The 19,028-nt window shown below is 34.6% G+C and overlaps 1 long non-coding RNA gene across 1 annotated transcript; it reads left to right on the top strand.

Moving 5' to 3' along the window:
• The first annotated feature begins 1,539 nt into the window (after nt 1–1,539).
• Nucleotides 1,540–2,644, top strand: LOC149937497 (uncharacterized). Its single transcript, XR_016482374.1, has 3 exons — nt 1,540–1,649; nt 1,750–1,833; nt 2,310–2,644. It is a non-coding gene; the product is annotated as an uncharacterized LOC149937497 (long non-coding RNA).
• Nucleotides 2,645–19,028: the final 16,384 nt, after the last annotated feature.

Genomic DNA, 19,028 nt, shown 5'->3' with positions numbered 1-19,028 from the left:
CTTATCTCTGAGCGTCTTACTCTATTCACAAATTATTGGTTGTGTGCAAACAAACCTACTAAACTCGATTATATGAAACATAATTTCTCGAATGTCATCAAATCTCAAATTGGCGTTTTTTGTACTATAATGTAAGAAGCTACCACTATTATATCAAGATCAAGAGCAATAGTTCGTTAACTTCGACATTCGCACTCTCGATTAGCCGGGAAGAATTTTTTTTAAATATTCATGACTGATCAAGATATCAAACGAGACAAAATTAAAAAAGCAATGATATTTTTAAATTGGCCTCCTGCCACCTGTATTTCGAAAATCTTTTTTAGAGTTAAATCAACTATACGAAATTTCATTGGTTTGAAACCTGCCACTACCAAGCCGAGAAAATAGGATGGTTTCACACAAGCAAATTTCAGTAACGGCTATTTTCAACGTGAAAATATTTATTTCTCTTATCCCTGCAGTAATGTTTCCCATAACAGCCTGAGTTCATACTAAAGTGAGTCAACAAGTACAATTAATTTGCGATATCTTTGCGTGTCATCCATTTGATACCCAAATATACTGTAAGGGCCTCTAGCAAAGACATTCCACACTTTTAAAGAAGTGATCGCGGGCTCGCTCCAACTTCGACAACGATTATAAAAGAGCTTCTTAGACCGAATGACTTGCAATATTAGTTTGAGCTTCGCTATTCAGAAACTGAAATTATTTTAAACGATTTGGCAATATTATTGTTGGTTTAAAAATAAAAACCTGGCACCAATTGAAAATCGGGGTAATTTCGTCTCAGAGTTGGCTGACCAAATCTTTTGATTAAAAACACTCGAAATTAAAAAAAGGGTTAGCTTATTATACATCATAACAAGTCGTACCACACTATTTTAGTCCCGCCAGACTTTATACGAAACTTAACAATTTGCCTGGACCATATTTCTTATTATCGATTTTTTTCAATTTATTTGAGCAGGTTTAATAATGTCAGTTAAAGATATAAAGCAAAGGTAATTGACTTCCCGAGTCCCGAGTCGAATTAGGCCTGTGTGGGTCCTTTTGGATGGACTGCTTCTTATTCACTTTTCAGTCTACGGGCTCCCACTTCTATATTGTCACCGAAATTACCTTGAACAATCTCATTTGACCAAAGGTAACTTACGGCTCCATTTGATATATAAACGCATTTTAAAAATTAACACAATAATGAGCTTTAGAAATAACCGGCCTATGAAAATAATCTCTTCTAATTCATTTCATCGCAAGTTTAAAAAAATTGGCGTAACAAAAGAACATTATTTTTCGTCGTTATTGCCCTTTTTACTCTTTTCGAGTCGTATCGAAAGAGATGATTTTCTACGTATTCAATTAAAAGAGTTATTTGTGAAATGTAACATATTTTGGAAAGTTTATATCGCCATTGTATTTTCTTGATTAACGATATCGTTGTCGTTTTTAAAAAGCAGACAATTGGTTTCATAAATTTCAAAATTAATATTATGGAAATAGTTTTGCCATTCTTGTGGCGCATCATTATAAATAGAAGTCTATTTGAAAGCAGTTTTAAACGTAACAAAGAGGTGTGCGGATTTGATCTTAACTCCAGTGATCCTTTTCGTAATCTTTTTTGGCTTTTGCATAAAGATCGTTCTAAGGTAACAAATGTATTTTTTAAAAATCAGTTCCGGCACGGAGTAACAAAATTTAAGTTTCTCAGTTTCATTCCAAGTATTAAGATTTTACTTTTTTTTGCAGAAATGATATTTAAATGCTTGGTATTCCTTTTGGCTGGCCAATATCTGTTTCTTAACGCCAATGGCAAGAAGAAACTCGGAGACTGTAAGAAAAAATAGTTTGTGATTTCATTTTGGATCAAAGCTACGTAAAAACTAAAATTTCAGTTTTCACGCTGCTACCAAATGTTTCGCAGATTTAAAAATTAACTTTTACAAATATGAATATCTAGTAAAAATTCGCAGCTGACCAAAATTGCGATCTAACTCTAATCTATTAAATTCACCAGCAAAAAGTTGATCCTACCAAGAACATAAAAATCTCTAAAAAATCTGATTTAGGTTTTGTCCCAACTAAATATTTTTTTTTTTTTTAAATCAATTTATTTTTGAAATGAGTACACTATGTATATTAATTTATATATTTTACCTAAAATTGGAATTTTTTTGGAGAAACCTAGTCAAAGAAAGCGCGCCAGGACTATAAAAAACATAAAATACTTTTAAAATTAGTATTAATGCAAAAAAGTTTGTTTGATTTAATTTTTTAAAATGTAATAATTTATATCTATTCGGACTCAGTGTGCGACCGTCAAACGATACATCAATGCGAGCTCGTAGATTGCCAAAAAACAAATTTTACCGCTGATTGCCTCATGCCCTCTGACTGTCAAGACCGTCATCGTCACTTAGATGAATGCCGATTTCGGTGCTTGTGCCGAGTATCATCAGAGTATTTTAGATACTGCATAAAAAAAACCGCAAAAGCATGTCGTCCTAACTGTCACATACAAAACTTAAAAGTATGTCTTCCTGAGTGTATGGAAGTCTACAAAAAAGTTCGTGCACTTCAATATTGTGTTTATGGGATAGACAAATAATAATCGTCGCCAATAAAAACTACTATTGAAACTTAATGTTTGAAATGTCACTTATTTTTTAGTTTGATAACTCATGGTGGAAGAGGGGGTTTCGAACAATGTGGTGTTTAAAGCGTCTGTTTTTAAAATGAAATATTGAGTTCGGGTGTCAAAAAAATTGCAGACTCGCGTGTTACGGTTTTATTCAAACTACTTTTGGAACAATTGAAAGTAGCAGATACTTCAAGGAGATATATTTATAAATAAAAATGAAATCTTCATGCGTTATTGATTTCATGAAATATGACTTAAAATAATATCTTCATGCGTTATTGATTTCTTATATAAAGATAAGGATATGGATCGGGATTACGATCATGATAGATAGATAAATCTATAAATATGCCTTTTGATTTTCTTATAGATATATCTATAGATAAATATGCCTAAATATATAAAAATAGATAGATCTATAGATATAAATAAAGATATAACTTTCGGTTTATCTATCTTTATATCTATAGATATACCAGTAAATATACAGTTAGTATATTGTTTTTTATTTTATTGCATTATTTTGTTTTCGTATAATTGATTTTTGTGTCAATTTGTTTTAACCCACGATTTTAAGTTTGGTATGTGGGGACATCCATGTTCTTTACATCCAACATCCGGGGACATTTAAAAACATTCGATTTCTAGCGATACACAAAGTATAGGTATTTTCTTAGAATATTTAAAACTTTGTGTTTTTAAAATATTTAATATCAAGTGGGAGTTTTTCACTACCTTAATAATGGATAAGTGGGGACATTTTCACACATCTTTAGGTGTATGTGGTTGAAATTATGAATAATAATAATTTTAATTTGTGGGGACTTCAATAATTATATTATTGGTTTGGTTTAGCGTTCTTTTATTGTTTTTCGCGTAAAATTATATTTTCTCGTGAATTTAATTTGTGGGGACTTCAATGATATTTTCGTCGAACAGTCGGGGACATTTATGAAGTCACACTTTAGATTTCCAATAAAATAATGGAATGTATCTAGAAAACATAAAATATTTACTATTCGTTTTAAATTTCTTCTACCTAGTCATTATCGTTACCCAATTTTTATTTCATCATTTTCTTTTTTAGTGATTTACTCATGTTTAAACAGTTTTATTACGATAATCATTTTCATGGTATTTTAATTCAGATTTAATCACCCTATTCGTGATTAAAATCCTTTGTTTTGTGAGTTTTATTATTAACATTTCGATATAATTATTTTCATCCCTTTTTATCTATTTATCATAAGTTCATGCTATTTATCACAAATTAAACAATTTGCCGTTTCAAATTTCCTCTAGACTCTAGATGTTATTAGCTTAGAGAAGCTAACTGAAATTGATAATACTATAAGACATCTTATCTCTGGGAAATCGTCCAAAAAGTATACTCGCTTCCCAGATCACTGGTTGAAACTCACATTAATTATTCTAACTATGCGCTGGTTTTGGCGTTTTAAATCATCATGGACATCCAATTTATAGTCTATTGCGCGTTATTTAACTTCGTACATTACAAAAAAAGATAAATCAGATATCGCATTGAGAAGTTTTCAGTAACGAGGCGGCAGATCGTTTAACCCTTCAGCATTTGTATGGAAAGTCATTAACTTTCGTATTCATTAATACCGTTGCCAAGGAACAATGAAAGCGTTTACTTCAGCGATTCAGAGATTTGAAATCCCTAAAAGAGAGTGGCCCCGAGAGCGCAGATATATTAATGAAACATCTGGATGATAATATATATCCTTATGGCCCTGGTTAACGGGAAAAGACTTCTTTATATGACTGGGCGAGATTCTACTATCGCGTACCAACGAAGCCTACCACAAAAGAACAATCTGAAATACGTACAAAATTGTGAAGGCTATTGGCCCCTATGGACAGCTTGTTTTTATTCATCAGCTCTTATCTTCTGGAAAAAGTGTTCTTTTCCAACGAAACCAATTTCTTGGAACATTTCCGACAGCTTTCTACAACTTTCTCATTCAAACGTTTTTACCAAAACCCGAAATTATTTCCGATTTTTCTGAAATTTAGGATTTAAAGCGATCCCACTCTAGAAATAATACCCTGAAAATTTTTCCACTCTATCTTTTGCAATTTCAGAAAAAAATGCGCAGTCAGACAATTCAAAACACCCTGTATTAATTTAAGTATTGCTTGTTAATAACATTTTTGAGTTTAAATACTATATTTCAATAAGAAAAACTGACATTTGATACATAGTTTACGTTTTTTACTTAATATCCTGAGTAGTTCTTTTGAAGGAATTTTTCATAAAATTCAGATATGGTTAATTCGATGAGCACCCGATGCTATATAAGATAGTAAGCTGAAATTCCACTGGAAACTGTTTTCCGCTCTTTGAACGCTAGGTGGTAGACGAAACGTTTCAATCAGTAAGTTGTAGAACATACTCGAAAACCTTTAATGGAGTTGGAATGGTCAAAATCGTATATTTTGTCACTGAAATAATAGGTCATGAAAAAAAAAGTTGGTACAACCGAAATGTTTTTACGCCTCATGTTATTGTAATGATTGACTGTGAAAAATGAACATGTTTTGAGCCAAATCATTGTTTTACCTTTACATTGAGTGTAAGAACAAGTGCAATTTTATAAAGAATTACAGTGGGACCCCCCACACGTTTTCTAGGGACAAAAAGTTGGTGTTTTTTACTAAACAAAAAAAGTAGTTTTTAGGGTCTACAAAATGTCCAATTTATGCCAACTGAATTTCCGAAAGCTTTTTTTGCACTTATGATTCGTTTAAAATTATAATAATGACACGCTTTTGGGACGATGACATTAAATTTACCTATGAGACAGAACAGGATAAGAAGTTACCGTTCATAGATATTTTAATAATTCGGGAAGGTGACAAACTTAATAGTAGAATGTACCAAAAACCAACTCATGCACAATCTTTTGTAAATTTTAAATCGTCACATCCCAGGAGTGTAAAGGTAGGAATAGTTGAATCGTTAAAACATCGGATTGGCCCATAGAAGATAAAGCGTTATATAAAAAACAATTATTGAATTGTAATTATCCTAATAAACTGGTAGAAGACATTTTTGCGGCAAATCTTGTAAAACATTATAAAAAATACACGGTAACGAGAAATAATAAAATATTATTGTTACCTTATGTAAAATCAATAACCGAAAAAACCAACCGCCAATTAAATCCATTAGGAATAAAACTTGTTGGCTCTAACCAAGGTTCATTGGGTTCGCTTCTTATTAAAAATAAACCAGATAATTTTTTTATGAAATGACTGAAATTGTATATGAGATCGGTTGCAAATGCGGGAAAAAATATATAGGTGAATCGAAGCGGTATTTAAATGTAAGGATTAAAGAGCGTAAGAATTGTGTAAAAGAGGGCAATAGGGAGAACGGGATAGCCGAACACATGTGGAGTTCTGGCGGCGACGGACACGCCATCAAGTGGGAAGAAGCGAGAGTGTTGGAAAAAGAAAAAAATTGGTTCAGACGAACCTTCGAAGAAAGCATTTTTATTGCTGACAGAGGGGGTATGAACCTAAACGGGGTAAAGGTGAAAGTGAGTAATTGGGGCAGTTTTAAAAGGTTTTTAGGCCATAAAAAGGGAAGAGCTCGTTCAACAAAAATAACTGTACGCTGATTTTGCTATCTGTTTGTTGCATTTGGATTTTTCACCCTTTCTATCTAAGGGTTGAAAAGGACCGAGTGGGCTCGAAAAGCTTCCCCAATATTCTTTTTTTATAAAAGTTTATTTTAAACCATGAAGTATCTGTCTCTATAGTATATTACTTACTATTTACTAATTTCAACTAGTAGTTTTCTAGTCATTTTGCGATCGAATAATCCTCTGACCATTGCCACCTTCATTTGACTCTGTTTGACAATTACTTGATCAACCTTTACATCGTATTCATATTGCGATTTGATCTTTATCTCGTTAAATGTCAAGACTGAAAATTTCTCTGGCTCAGGCAAATTTATACCCGTACTTTTCTTAATTTTCAAAACACCACCTTAGGGCCTGGTGCAGAGACGTTTTGCGATTCCTGTTAATTTTAACAGGATCGCAATTTAGCGAGCTGTTTATTTTGCGATCCTCGCAATCGAACAGTTTAATGGTTTGGTTATATTAAAGATATTTTTATAATATGGTACACCAATAAAATAACGAATGAGAATAAGATTCATTACTATTATAAGCAAACATTTTCCGAAAAGAATTCTCTGTTAGAAAATGAGCCGTATCATTTAGTTTTTAGGAAAATATTTAATTCGAAACTTAGCTGATAGCAATTAAAATAAAACTAGTTATAACATAATCAATCAATAAAAAAACAGCAATTTCACGAGTGTACAAAAAATGGTAATTTTCTAAAGCAATTTCTAGCGAAATATCTTATATTATTATTATCTGGCATTTACATCAGACTAGTCCAGGTATCAATTGTAACAAATGATAAAAGCGTGTAGAATTAACTGACAAACACTTTTAAGGTAATACGTCTAATTGGCTCAGTAAGCTCTTGATGCATGCCAAATAAACTTGAATATTCCAATACATCTTTTATCGCAACTCCTAGTCTACCCGAGGAAAGGTTTTTTCTCGGTAGATGAATTGGAATAAACGCTGGTTGATAGCTAAAGATCTTTGATACACTGAACAAATTCACCATGTCATTACTGACTCATTAGTTAAAACCCACTGCATACACTACCAGCAAATAAGGATCTATAAATAAACCAAGGCTTAGAATACACCCAAAGTAGTAATGTATAAGATCCCCTATTATAATTTATTCTGACCTGTTAAATTGCTAAGAGTGTCTGGCTTATTTTTCTGTTTCGTAAATCCTGATTGTGGTTAGGCCTTGGCTCTGACAATAATTCGACAAAAAAATTTCGGAAAGCGATAATGAGCTAGAAACTCAAATTTTAATAATTTAAAAGATTCTGACCTACCGTGTTGTATTATTTTTCTTATTAAAGTAGGTTAAAGGCGTTTATTTCTCAATTAATTTCCCGAGCTCTTTGCGTACCACTATCCGCCATTGTTTTAGCGATATTTCGGCGGCTAGCGACTGCCGTAGACCTCTCGCACAATAAACAGAAGATTTTCCTGTTATTTTTGCGATCGCGATGTCTCTGCACACCGATTTGGCGTGAAGCTCGCGATTTTCCGAAACCACACCCCCTTTCTGTTAATTTAACGAGGAATCGCTATTTTGCGATTCTTAAAAACGTCTCTGCACTGGGCCCTAGGCCCTAAGACTCCTTTTTTAAAATTAATTCTTGACGCGTACCCTGTTAATGTTGAGAGGCTGGGTAAAGGAATCCCAAGTTGTTTTCTCACAAGTAGATACGCCATTTTATTAAAATAGCTCAACGTGAATGCTTTGGTTATATCTTCAGTTGTCCAAAATACCATTTTCTTGCCCTTTAATCGCTAAATCTGACTTTTTGTGAAAACTGTGATAAATATAACATTGCACTTACGATTAAGCTGGTCCCTTTTGGCTTTCTTTGTCTTCAAACGCTGAAGTTATTTTTTGAGTTGATTGTTGGATATCTGAAGAGCATTTTTTCCATTTTGAGTTTACTTCTTTTACTTTTTTTATTTAATTTGGTCTTGACGTAGAGAATCTGGATTGCAATTATTTCATTAAGTTGCTTTGTTTTTCCAAGTTGTTACTGTTACACGACTGTCACCTTGTTATATTTTGGTTATCTTTGTTTGTATCAAATACATGCCCATTCACTGAAATATTAATATTTTCTAACTCTACGTTAGAGCCGGTTAAATCCGCGTTTAAAACACTTTTGGCTTACTTCAGTTTTTCTCTTTTGTGAGCTCGTGATTGTCTTTCCCTTTTTGAAACATTAGCAATACAGACTAAAGCCTCTTTTGCCAGATTATTTTTTGGTTGATAACCTAATAATTCTGCTTTTAAATTACGCTCATAATCTTCTTGGGTAAAATGATTAGACCAAATGACACTTGTAGATCGATTGAATGAATCTTCTCTTCTACGTTTGTGTCACGGGATCGATACCCTCGCGTTTAACGAATGGTTTTAACTGAGCTATATGGTGTGTACCTTTAAGAACCGCACCAGTGATGCAGTCACGGAGAAGATATATTACCCTAGTTAACTTTTCATTATAGGTCGCTGACGAAAGAATGAGTCTTTTTCAGAACGTAATCCCCAACTTTAAATTCCTTATCGTCGTGCTTTTTATGATAGTTGGCTGCCTGTTTACTTAGAGCTTTTTCGAGAGTTAATTTAGCACGAGTAAGGAGAGCTTGGGCTTGATCGTTACTTATTTTAGTTTCAAGATCAAAGTGTGAACCTGACACAGGTTCTCCAGTTTCTCTGATTTCTCTACCAAAAAAAAATGCGAAAGCGAATAACCCGTTGAATCGTGGAGCGCATAGCCATTGCAAACTGTTGTAGGTGAACATACCAAAGATCGTGATGTTCCATAACGTATGCCGAAATCATGGCTGTTAAGTTAATATTTACGCTTTCTGACCGATTGGATTGTGGGTGAATTCACCAGTTGGATCCTTAGTTTTTAGGAGCCAAGTTAGTGCATTGTGGTCTAATAATACGCGGTTAATTAATTATTGTTCCCAAATTGTGGGCTAAATTAAATTTTAATGTAATAATTTGACTTCGTAACAAAAATCCATTCTGCTCTGAAGGAGCTCCAAATGCGAAGTGCCTCGAGTTCTTTTTTTCTCCGTCCTCAAGAATACAAATTTCAAATATCAACGGAACTTTTCCGTCTCTCCCCAACTGCCTTCCCTAAACTTCTTTAACCATGACATGCCTGAAGCGAATAAGCTTTTGGTAATAAAAGGAGATATGATTTTCTCCGAGACCATTATCCAGGCAAGATAACCAACGCGTGGTGTATCAATCGGCCCGCCAAAAGTACGCCACTGTGACTGAATACAATAAAACAATGCCAAGACGGCCCGAGCAGTCGCAAAGCCTCTCCCAATTTTCCCGAAACCCTTTCTTCAATTTCGCAAGCACCTGTCAATAGTTTTGCGACCAATTTATCATTTGGGCAAGTTGGGGGTTCTTCTTATTTTGGTATACCTATATTTAATACAATTTTAAAGAAGCAATATCTTATCCTTTAAAAAAAGATTTAATTATTAAAAGTTTGAATTTTACCTTTTATTTTAATTTTAATTAAAGAAATTTTAGTTAATTTATTTTACACTTTTTAACACTCCCCCCGAAATACGGCAATAGTATATCATTTTTGATTTCAAGCGCGTAGAGCAATTGTACTGGCCTGATTATCATCTACGCACCTTTTCGTCACGGCCGTAAAAGATTTTAGTGACTACATCGAGTTTTTATCCTCATGAAGAAGCATGACGTCACCAATTTCAATTAATCTATTTTCCTTTACGGTCGCGGCGTGATGGGCTGATCTTAGCTCCATCAAGTTCTCGTGTCTAAATCTTTTCCAAAGGTTTTGAATGAATTTTCGTCGGTATTTTAACCGTTTAGTTAATTCGACACGAGTGGCTGATAATTTGTCATTTGGAAATTTCTAAAAAGGGAGGCAAGTAATTCTTTTCCCAATTAAGAATTCGGCAGGTGTGAGCGGGATGAGTTCGTTGATATCGTTATAGACGTAGGTTAGGGGTCTGGAGTTGATCATTGCTAGCTCAGTGTCGGTTAGTGTCGTCTCCGTTTCCTCGTATGTTAATAAGGCTCTACTCAATACCTTTTTATTTCATTGCTGCCTCACATAGATATCAATGAAATATTAGAGATGGTCACGCCGCCGCCGCCGCTCCCAGCTGTAGGACCGATTTTGGGGCAGGAAGGGAAAAGGGGGACCACAAGGGAGGATCCCCTACCGGATTTTACCAGAAGAACCAATTTTTAAAAAAACCGTCGTTACCGAGATTCGAACTCACGGCCCTCCGCTTCCAAAACTGACGGCTTTACGATTTACCCCATCATCTAGCTCGTAAAACATGCTTCAAAACTTCTATTGTAAAATTGTTATAGATTGGAAGGCCTAATTGATAGGTGGCGCGAAAAGATATCTTGACCGCGAAAATTTAAATACCATGTAATATTTTTAGTCTTGCGAAAGGGAGCGTCCGTAATTTCGTGAGGCGATTTTGGCGATTTTCCGACCCCCCTCCCCCTTTAGTGAGATGTCGTGAGATTTGGCTCGCCTCTCCCTTCCCTGTAGAGTCTTCAACTGGGACAGTAGATGTCGGAATTGTATTAGACACTACGTTAATTGGGAGAGCTATTCAAATGACCGACTGAAAAATCATTTGAATTCCTTTTACTAATTCTAACTATTTTAAGTAAAACTCTACTGTTGATAACCAAACAGGACTTTAATAACGATATTTGTTAAATCAAATGGAGCTCCACTTTTCGGGGGCTTACAAATTCAAATCTAATTTCAAACTGAAAATCGTTAGAATTTTATTAACGTCGAAAGAGCGCGCGATCTTAAATAGCGAATTTAAAATCACGCGTCTAACGCCGTTTTTCTTCGATATATTATTATAACGCCTTTATTCTTGGTGCAAATAATATTTCATATTTTAACAAATCTTTTACTTTTTAATAATATAATTTTGACAGCGTTATATTTCCGAATCAATGGTACTAAATAAAGACTAAACAACAAAGTAGTAAAATATATTTTAGTTGATAATCATGTTTTACTTAATTTCACCCAGTGTTATCACAATTGTACTCTGTTTCTTGCGGGGAAAAAATTACGTGATATTTGCCCCAAATCCCCCCCTCTCCTCCACGTGAGATTGGGTGAGATTCAGCTCGACCCCCTCCCTCCCCTAAACGCCTCCCGTAATTTATGGACGCTCCCAAATACCATCCTGACCGCGAAAATTTAAATCTAAATTTAAAAACCTTCTAGTGCCAAATTGATATATATTGGAAGACCTAATTGATAGGTGGCGCGAAATACCATCTTGACCGCGAAAATTTAAATACTATGTAATATTTGCCCAACTTACCGTTTTCGGGAGTTTGTCTGTGTGTGGTAGATATTTTGTTAAAAATTAAGTCCAGTAACTTTAAAAAGCGGTAACGTTAAAAAAATATTATTGGATAGGTAAGGATAAAGTTGAATTATCCCTTCGGTGCGATGCTTACAACGTATGACCTAAAGTAACAAATAAGTGTGCATTTATCGGAGGCCGTTCTAATATGACCGAAAGTAACAAAGAAGAGTGACACTTATCGGAGTAATAGGCGATGCTTACAACGTATGAGCTGCAGTAACCAATAAGTAAATAAGTGTGACACTTATTGGAGGCCGTTCTAATATGACCGAAAGTAACAAATAAGTGTGACACTTATCGGAGACCGTTCTAATATGACCGAAAGTAATAAATAAGTGTGACACTTATCGGAGTAATAGGCGATGCTTACAACGTATGAGCTGAAGTAACCAATAAGTAAATAAGTGTGACACTTATTGGAGGCCGTTCTAATATGACCGAAAGTAATAAATAAGTGTGACACTTATCGGAGTAATAGACGATGCTTACAACGTATGACCTGAAGTAACAAATAAGTGTGACGTGCGATACTTACAACGTATGACCTGAAGTAACAAATAAGTGTGTCACTTATCGGAGGCAGTTCTAATATGACCGAAAGTACAAATAAGTGTGACACATAACGGAGTAATAAGCGATGCTTACAACGTATGAGCTGAAGTAACAAATAAGTGTGACACTTTTCGGAGTAATACGCAATGTTTACAACGTATGACCTAAAGTAACAAATAAGTGTGACACAAATAAGTTTGACACTTATCGGAGTAATACGCGATGCTAACAACGTATGACCTGAAGTAACAAATAAGTGTGACACTTATCGGAGGCTATTCTAATATGACCAAAAGTAACAAATAAGTGTGACACATAACGGAGTAATAGGCGATGCTTACAACGTATGAGCTGAAGTAACAAATAAGTGTGACACGTTTCGGAGTAATACGCAATGTTTACAACGTATGACCTGAAGTAACAAATAAGTGTGACACAAATAAGTTTGACACTTATCGGAGTAATACGCTATGCTAACAAAGTATGACCTGAAGTAACAAACAAGTGTGACACTTATCGGAGGCCATTCTAGTATGACCAAAAGTAACAAATAGGTGTGACACTTACCGGAGTAATAGGCGATGCTTACAACGTATGACCTGAAGGAACAAATAAGTGTGACACTTATCGGAGGCCGTTCTAATAATACTGAAAGTAATAAATAAGTGTGACACTTATCGGAGTAATAGGTGATGCTTACAACGTATGAGCTGAAGTAACAAATAAATAAATAAGGGTGACACTTATAGGAGGCCGTTCTAATATGACCTAAAGTAATAAATAAGTGTGGCACTTATAGGAGGCCGTTCTAATATGACCGAAAGTAATAAATAAGTGTGACGTGCGATGCTTACAACGAATGACCTGAAGTAACAAATAAGTGTGACGTGCGATGCTGACAACGTATGACCTGAAGTAACAAATAAGTGTGTCACTTATCGGAGGCAGTTCTAATATGACCGAAAGTAACAAATAAGTGTGACACTTATTGGAGTAATAAGCGATGCTTACAACGTATGAGCTGAAGTAACAAATAAGTGTGACACTTATCGGAGGTCATGAATTTCTCTCTGACATTTTCCAAGGCCGTTCTAATATGACCTGATGTAACAAATAAGTGTGACACTTATCGGAGGCCATTCTAATATGACCAAAAGTAACAAATAAATGTGACACTTATCGGAGTAATACGCGATGCTTACAACGTATGACCTGAAGTAACAAATAAGTGAGACACTTATAGGAGTAATACTTGATGCTTACTACGAATGACCTGAAGTAACAAATAAGTGTGACACTTATCGGAGGCCGTTCTAATAATACTGAAAGTAATAAATAAGTGTGACACTTATCGGAGTAATAGGTGATGCTTACAACGTATGAGCTGAAGTAACAAATAAATAAATAAGGGTGACACTTATAGGAGGCCGTTCTAATATGACCGAAAGTAATAAATAAGTGTGACGTGCGATGCTTACAACGAATGACCTGAAGTAACAAATAAGTGTGACGTGCGATGCTGACAACGTATGACCTGAAGTAACAAATAAGTGTGTCACTTATCGGAGGCAGTTCTAATATGACCGAAAGTAACAAATAAGTGTGACACTTATTGGAGTAATAAGCGATGCTTACAACGTATGAGCTGAAGTAACAAATAAGTGTGACACTTATCGGAGGTCATGAATTTCTCTCTGACATTTTCCAAGGCCGTTCTAATATGACCTGATGTAACAAATAAGTGTGACACTTATCGGAGGCCATTCTAATATGACCAAAAGTAACAAATAAATGTGACACTTATCGGAGTAATACGCGATGCTTACAACGTATGACCTGAAGTAACAAATAAGTGAGACACTTATAGGAGTAATACTTGATGCTTACAACGAATGACCTGAAGTAACAAATAAGTGTGACACTTATCGGAGTAATACGCGATGCTTACAACGTATGACCTGAACTAACATATAAGTGTGACACAAATAAGTTTGACACTTATCGGAGTAATACGCGATGCTAACAACGTATGCCCTGAAATAACAAATATTTTTACAGATTCCTTAATCACCTTGTTTTTTATAATTAGTGTAACCAAAATAATGATCTTTTTAGGTATATTTGCCAAATTATGATAAGCCACATTTCGAATGATAAAAGAAACTTTAAAGCTTCAATGTTAAAGCATTTTATCATTAGAAATTTGGCAAATATACCTAAACAAATCACTAGTTTATTTAATAAAGAAAAAATACGTACATAGGTTAAATTAAATAGTGTCAAATAGAAAAATATATACGTAGGTTAAATAGAATACAAAAAAATCTTTACATTTACATACACTGTAAAAAAAGCATTCAATTGCCTCTCAAATTTAACTAACAACATTTAGTTTTGAAAAATCCTTCGTATTAGCTTTCAAAATTAACTACTACTATTCAAATTTGACCAACTCTTAATATTGGAGTTCAAATTTAACAACTATAACTCAACATTGATTGCTTCTTCATATTGGCGCTCAAAATTAAATATCACCATTCAATTTTGATAATTAATAATGTTAGCATTCAAAAATGCCAGTAACACTCAAATTTGAAATAGCCTTGTATGTGCGTTCTCATTTAATTGCCAAAATGTATTGTTGATAATTAATCATGTTAGCATTGAAAAATACCACTAACACTCAAATTTGAAATAGTTCTATTTAGGTGTTCAAATTTAATTGCCAACATTCATTTTTGAAAAGGCATATATTTTGTTAAGATTAAAGTTATTTATCAATAGTTATTCGAATTTGCAGCTTTATAGCATAGAAAAGAAGTTTATTTGTTAAAAGCCATAGTTTTCCATTATAATTGCTTGTCAACCAATAGATTTCAATTATTAAAGGTGTTGGTATATTTAATATTTTTGTTCCATGACAACTCAACCAGAGGTGTCCACCCTACCATCTTACATTTCGCTAAAACAATAAGCCATTTAGGCTACCATAGAGCTTTCTAGCGGCCAACGCGAGAAGCTCGCTTAACTACTGGATTTTCGTCTGCTAATTAGCAGACACCGTGTTCACATTTACCAGAAACCGCTTCAGAGCGATTCGAAGCGCTTTCGAGGTGTAAAAATGAACATGGTTTAAGCCTCGGATTCCAAGGCTTATTAAAGTGTAATATTGTTCAGAAGTTTAGCGATTGACTTGACAACAAAAATGTTATCGTGCACAATATAGATAACTTGTATTTTAAAAGCTGATTGCGGTTTGGTTACTTTCATCAGGGGCGTAGAAACCGTAGGGGACAGGGAAGGCCCCGGGCTCCACTGTCGTGTTTAGGGTATAGGGGCGACAAAATATGATTTGAAAAACAAATTAGCTTATATTGGGGGCGCCAAATTTTCACTCGCCCAGTGGTTTTATAATACACAACAATTCAACAAACCAATTCCTCCTCTCGCAGAATCGACCATTCCGACAATAGTAGCCTCGAGCGCGAACGAAGATATTGAGCCCGTTGCTCATATAACACTTCGACGGGGTCGACTCGCCTTTGAGAAAAAACGCTCGCGGCTAAAGAACAGTAGCCTCCACTATATGTATAAAGCGCATAAATATTTTTTCATCCCAAAGTTTTACCATCGTACTGTCAGACTTGTAAAAATCCCTGAAGAAGGAGGAACAGTTTCTCCGAAACGTTCGATTTTTTAAATAAATATATTGTGAATTTTAAAAACGGTTAAAGTCTCTTTTCACTAAGTATTTTTAAATATTTGAATATCGGAATTGTATTTTGCCGCGTTAAAAGTAGAGTTTAGATGTATAGTCGTTTTAAGAAATACTCGTGATATAGGTTCAAGTGCCAAGCATATTTAAGTACTACAATGATATTAAAATAAAGTTTAAAAATATTTCCCATCTACGTTACTTTAACAACGAATATTCTATGACGTCAAAACACTCAAATCCATGTTTCAAATTCAAATTAACAGCGCAAAACACTTAAATCTATGTTTTAATTTGATTTTTAAATAAAACCGCGACGCGCCCCCCGAGAAATCCGCGCCCCAGACCGCGTCCCCCCAGTGGAAATCAGCGCACGCGCGCCGCCCGGGCTACGGCGAGGTGGGGAGGGCTTCGTATATCAACATATTGTGTTCAGGCCAACTTGTTCACTATGCTATATTGTTTTTCTAGTCACTATATAATGTCTGAGTTTTACGCGCACTGTGATTTTCGCAACTTACATTATACAGAGATGCTAATATATTAATGGTATATAAACTATGTATAATATTTTATTTCACAAGGCGTCGGTTAACGCATTGCAGTTACATTAACATATCTGCAAAATATCGCGCTAATCATTCACCCAATCAGCTAAAGCACATATCGTGATGCTTACATGTAAATCGTTCCAGCTTCGTAGGTATGTCTCTTAAATAAATAACTAAATAAATAAATAAATCTAACCGTCATATAAACATTTGTAACTACACATATTGCACTTTTATTACTTGAAACTTCAGATTAGTTAGATTGTATCACTAATTAATCCACTGAATATTTTAGTAATAATAATAATAATTCCAAACCGAGTTAGTTTTGTTGGAAGTTACGAGCAGACCTGTTTCAATAAAGTATTAAAACGGAATTTATTTTTTCGGTTTGACAGAGAAAAGATTCGTTCATACCCAAAAAAAGGTAACGTCGTCCATCGTAAGTTAATGCGAACTTGTCGTATTGTCGAAAACGTATACCGTTAAATTGTTAAAGCTCTTAAAGGCTGGTTTCCACTAGGGCAAAAAGGACATAACGGCGACAGTCGACGCAAATACTTCCCCGAGCTCATCGGTTTCCCCTTTCTATAATAACTCGTGGAGGTTTAAGATAATAATAGGTAATGCCTAAAGTAGCTAAACGCTAATAGTAAGTTATGACTAACGTAGTTTAATGATAATAGTAAGTACTGACTAAACGCAAAATTTTACCATGGTTAATTTAAACTAGTAAATAGTAAGTAATATACTATAGAGACAGATACATGGTTTAAAATAAACTTTTATTAAAAAGAATATTGGGGAAGCTTTTTCGAGCCCACTCGTTCCTTTTCAACCCAGATAGAAATGGCTAAAAAATCCAAATACAAACAGATAGAATGCGTAAAAAGTCATAACCTGAGGTGCGCGTAATCGGATAATACAGAAATATAAATTACTTGATCAAAACGTTTTACGAATAATTTTGAGAGCTTTATCTATTGAATAAAAGTTAACCATCCCCGACCTCAAAGGTGGTATCGCCTTAGATAGAAGACCCTATATGTTCGCGAATTCCGACAACGACTATAATTTCAAACTATGATTTTTACATTTTTTATTTCTTTCTTTCTTTTATTTTGTTTAATTAGATATATTTAAAATTGAAGCTGAAACAAATTTTAAAATGACTTTGGTTTCCCATAAGACATTATGAACACATATCAGTCGACTATAGCTATCTCAACAAGCTTATAACAAACGTTACCATTTTCAACAGTTAAAATTGTTAAAATAACATTCAATCTGAAGTTTCTATACAGATGTTTCAACTACCACAGTTAACGAACTTCAGGGCGGCGCGCGTGCGCTGATTTCCCCTGGGGGGACGCGGTCTGGGGCGCGGATTTCTCGGGGGGCGCTTCGCGGTTAATTTAAAAATCAAATGAAAACATAGATTTAAGTGTTTTGCGCGGTTAATTTGAATTTGAAACATGGATTTGAGTGTTTTGACGTCATAGAATATTCGTTGTTCAAGTAACGTAGAATGGAAATATTTTTAAACTTTATTTTAATATCATTGTAGTACTTAAATATGCTTAGCACTTGAACCTTTATCACGAGTATTTCTTAAAACGACTATACATCTAAACTCTACTTTTAACGCGGCAAAATACAATTCCGATATTCAAATATTTAAAAATACTTAGTGAAAAGAGACTTTAACCGTTTTTAAAATTCACAATATATTTATTTAAAAAATCGAACGTTTCGGAGAAACTGTTCCTCCTTCTTCAGGGATTTTTACAAGTCTGACAGTACGATGGTAAAACTTTGGGACGAAAAAATATTTATGCGCTTTATACATATAGTGGAGGCTACTGTTCTTTAGCCGCGAGCGTTTTTTCTCAAAGGCGAGTCGACCCCGTCGAAGTGTTATATGAGCAACGGGCTCAATATCTCCGTTCGCGCTCGAGGCTACTATTGTCGGAATGGTGGATTCTGCGAGAGGAGGAATTGGTTTGTTGTGTGTGTGAGAGGGTGAGACCCATAAACACGTTTAAAAAGTGGAGAAAACGTGTATAAGTTGAAGAGACCATCGTCACGGTTTAAACATTGCGCAGATTTATTTTTTTAAATTTCGATGGATTCGCGTACATTAAAATGAGTTTTATGTAATTTTGGGTTGAGCTAGTATGTCTATTGAGTCCCACCTAGCATTATGGTCCAAAAACACGAAGGTGTTCGTTGAGGGGAGAATTATTGTACGGGTTGTTTATATTTTTCTGCCCTTTAAGCCTTTGGTGAAATGGGCTACGGCATTGCCCAATGTAATAATCACCACAATCACAGGAGATTTTATAAATGATGGCCTTGTCGAGGAGGGCAGTTGGTTCTTTGTTATTACATAATAAAGCTGACAATTTGGGCGGTGGGTGATAAATAGGATCGAGACCTACTGATTTAAGATTTTTGGCTATTTTTGGAGAGAAACC

This window comes from Leiobunum rupestre, chromosome 7 (assembly GCF_980474605.1).
Source record: "Leiobunum rupestre chromosome 7, qqLeiRupe1.1.hap1, whole genome shotgun sequence".
NCBI classification, from domain to species: domain Eukaryota; kingdom Metazoa; phylum Arthropoda; class Arachnida; order Opiliones; family Sclerosomatidae; genus Leiobunum; species Leiobunum rupestre.
The sequence above is the reverse complement of the archived record's forward strand: the minus strand, read 5'-3'. Positions and strand labels throughout refer to the sequence as shown.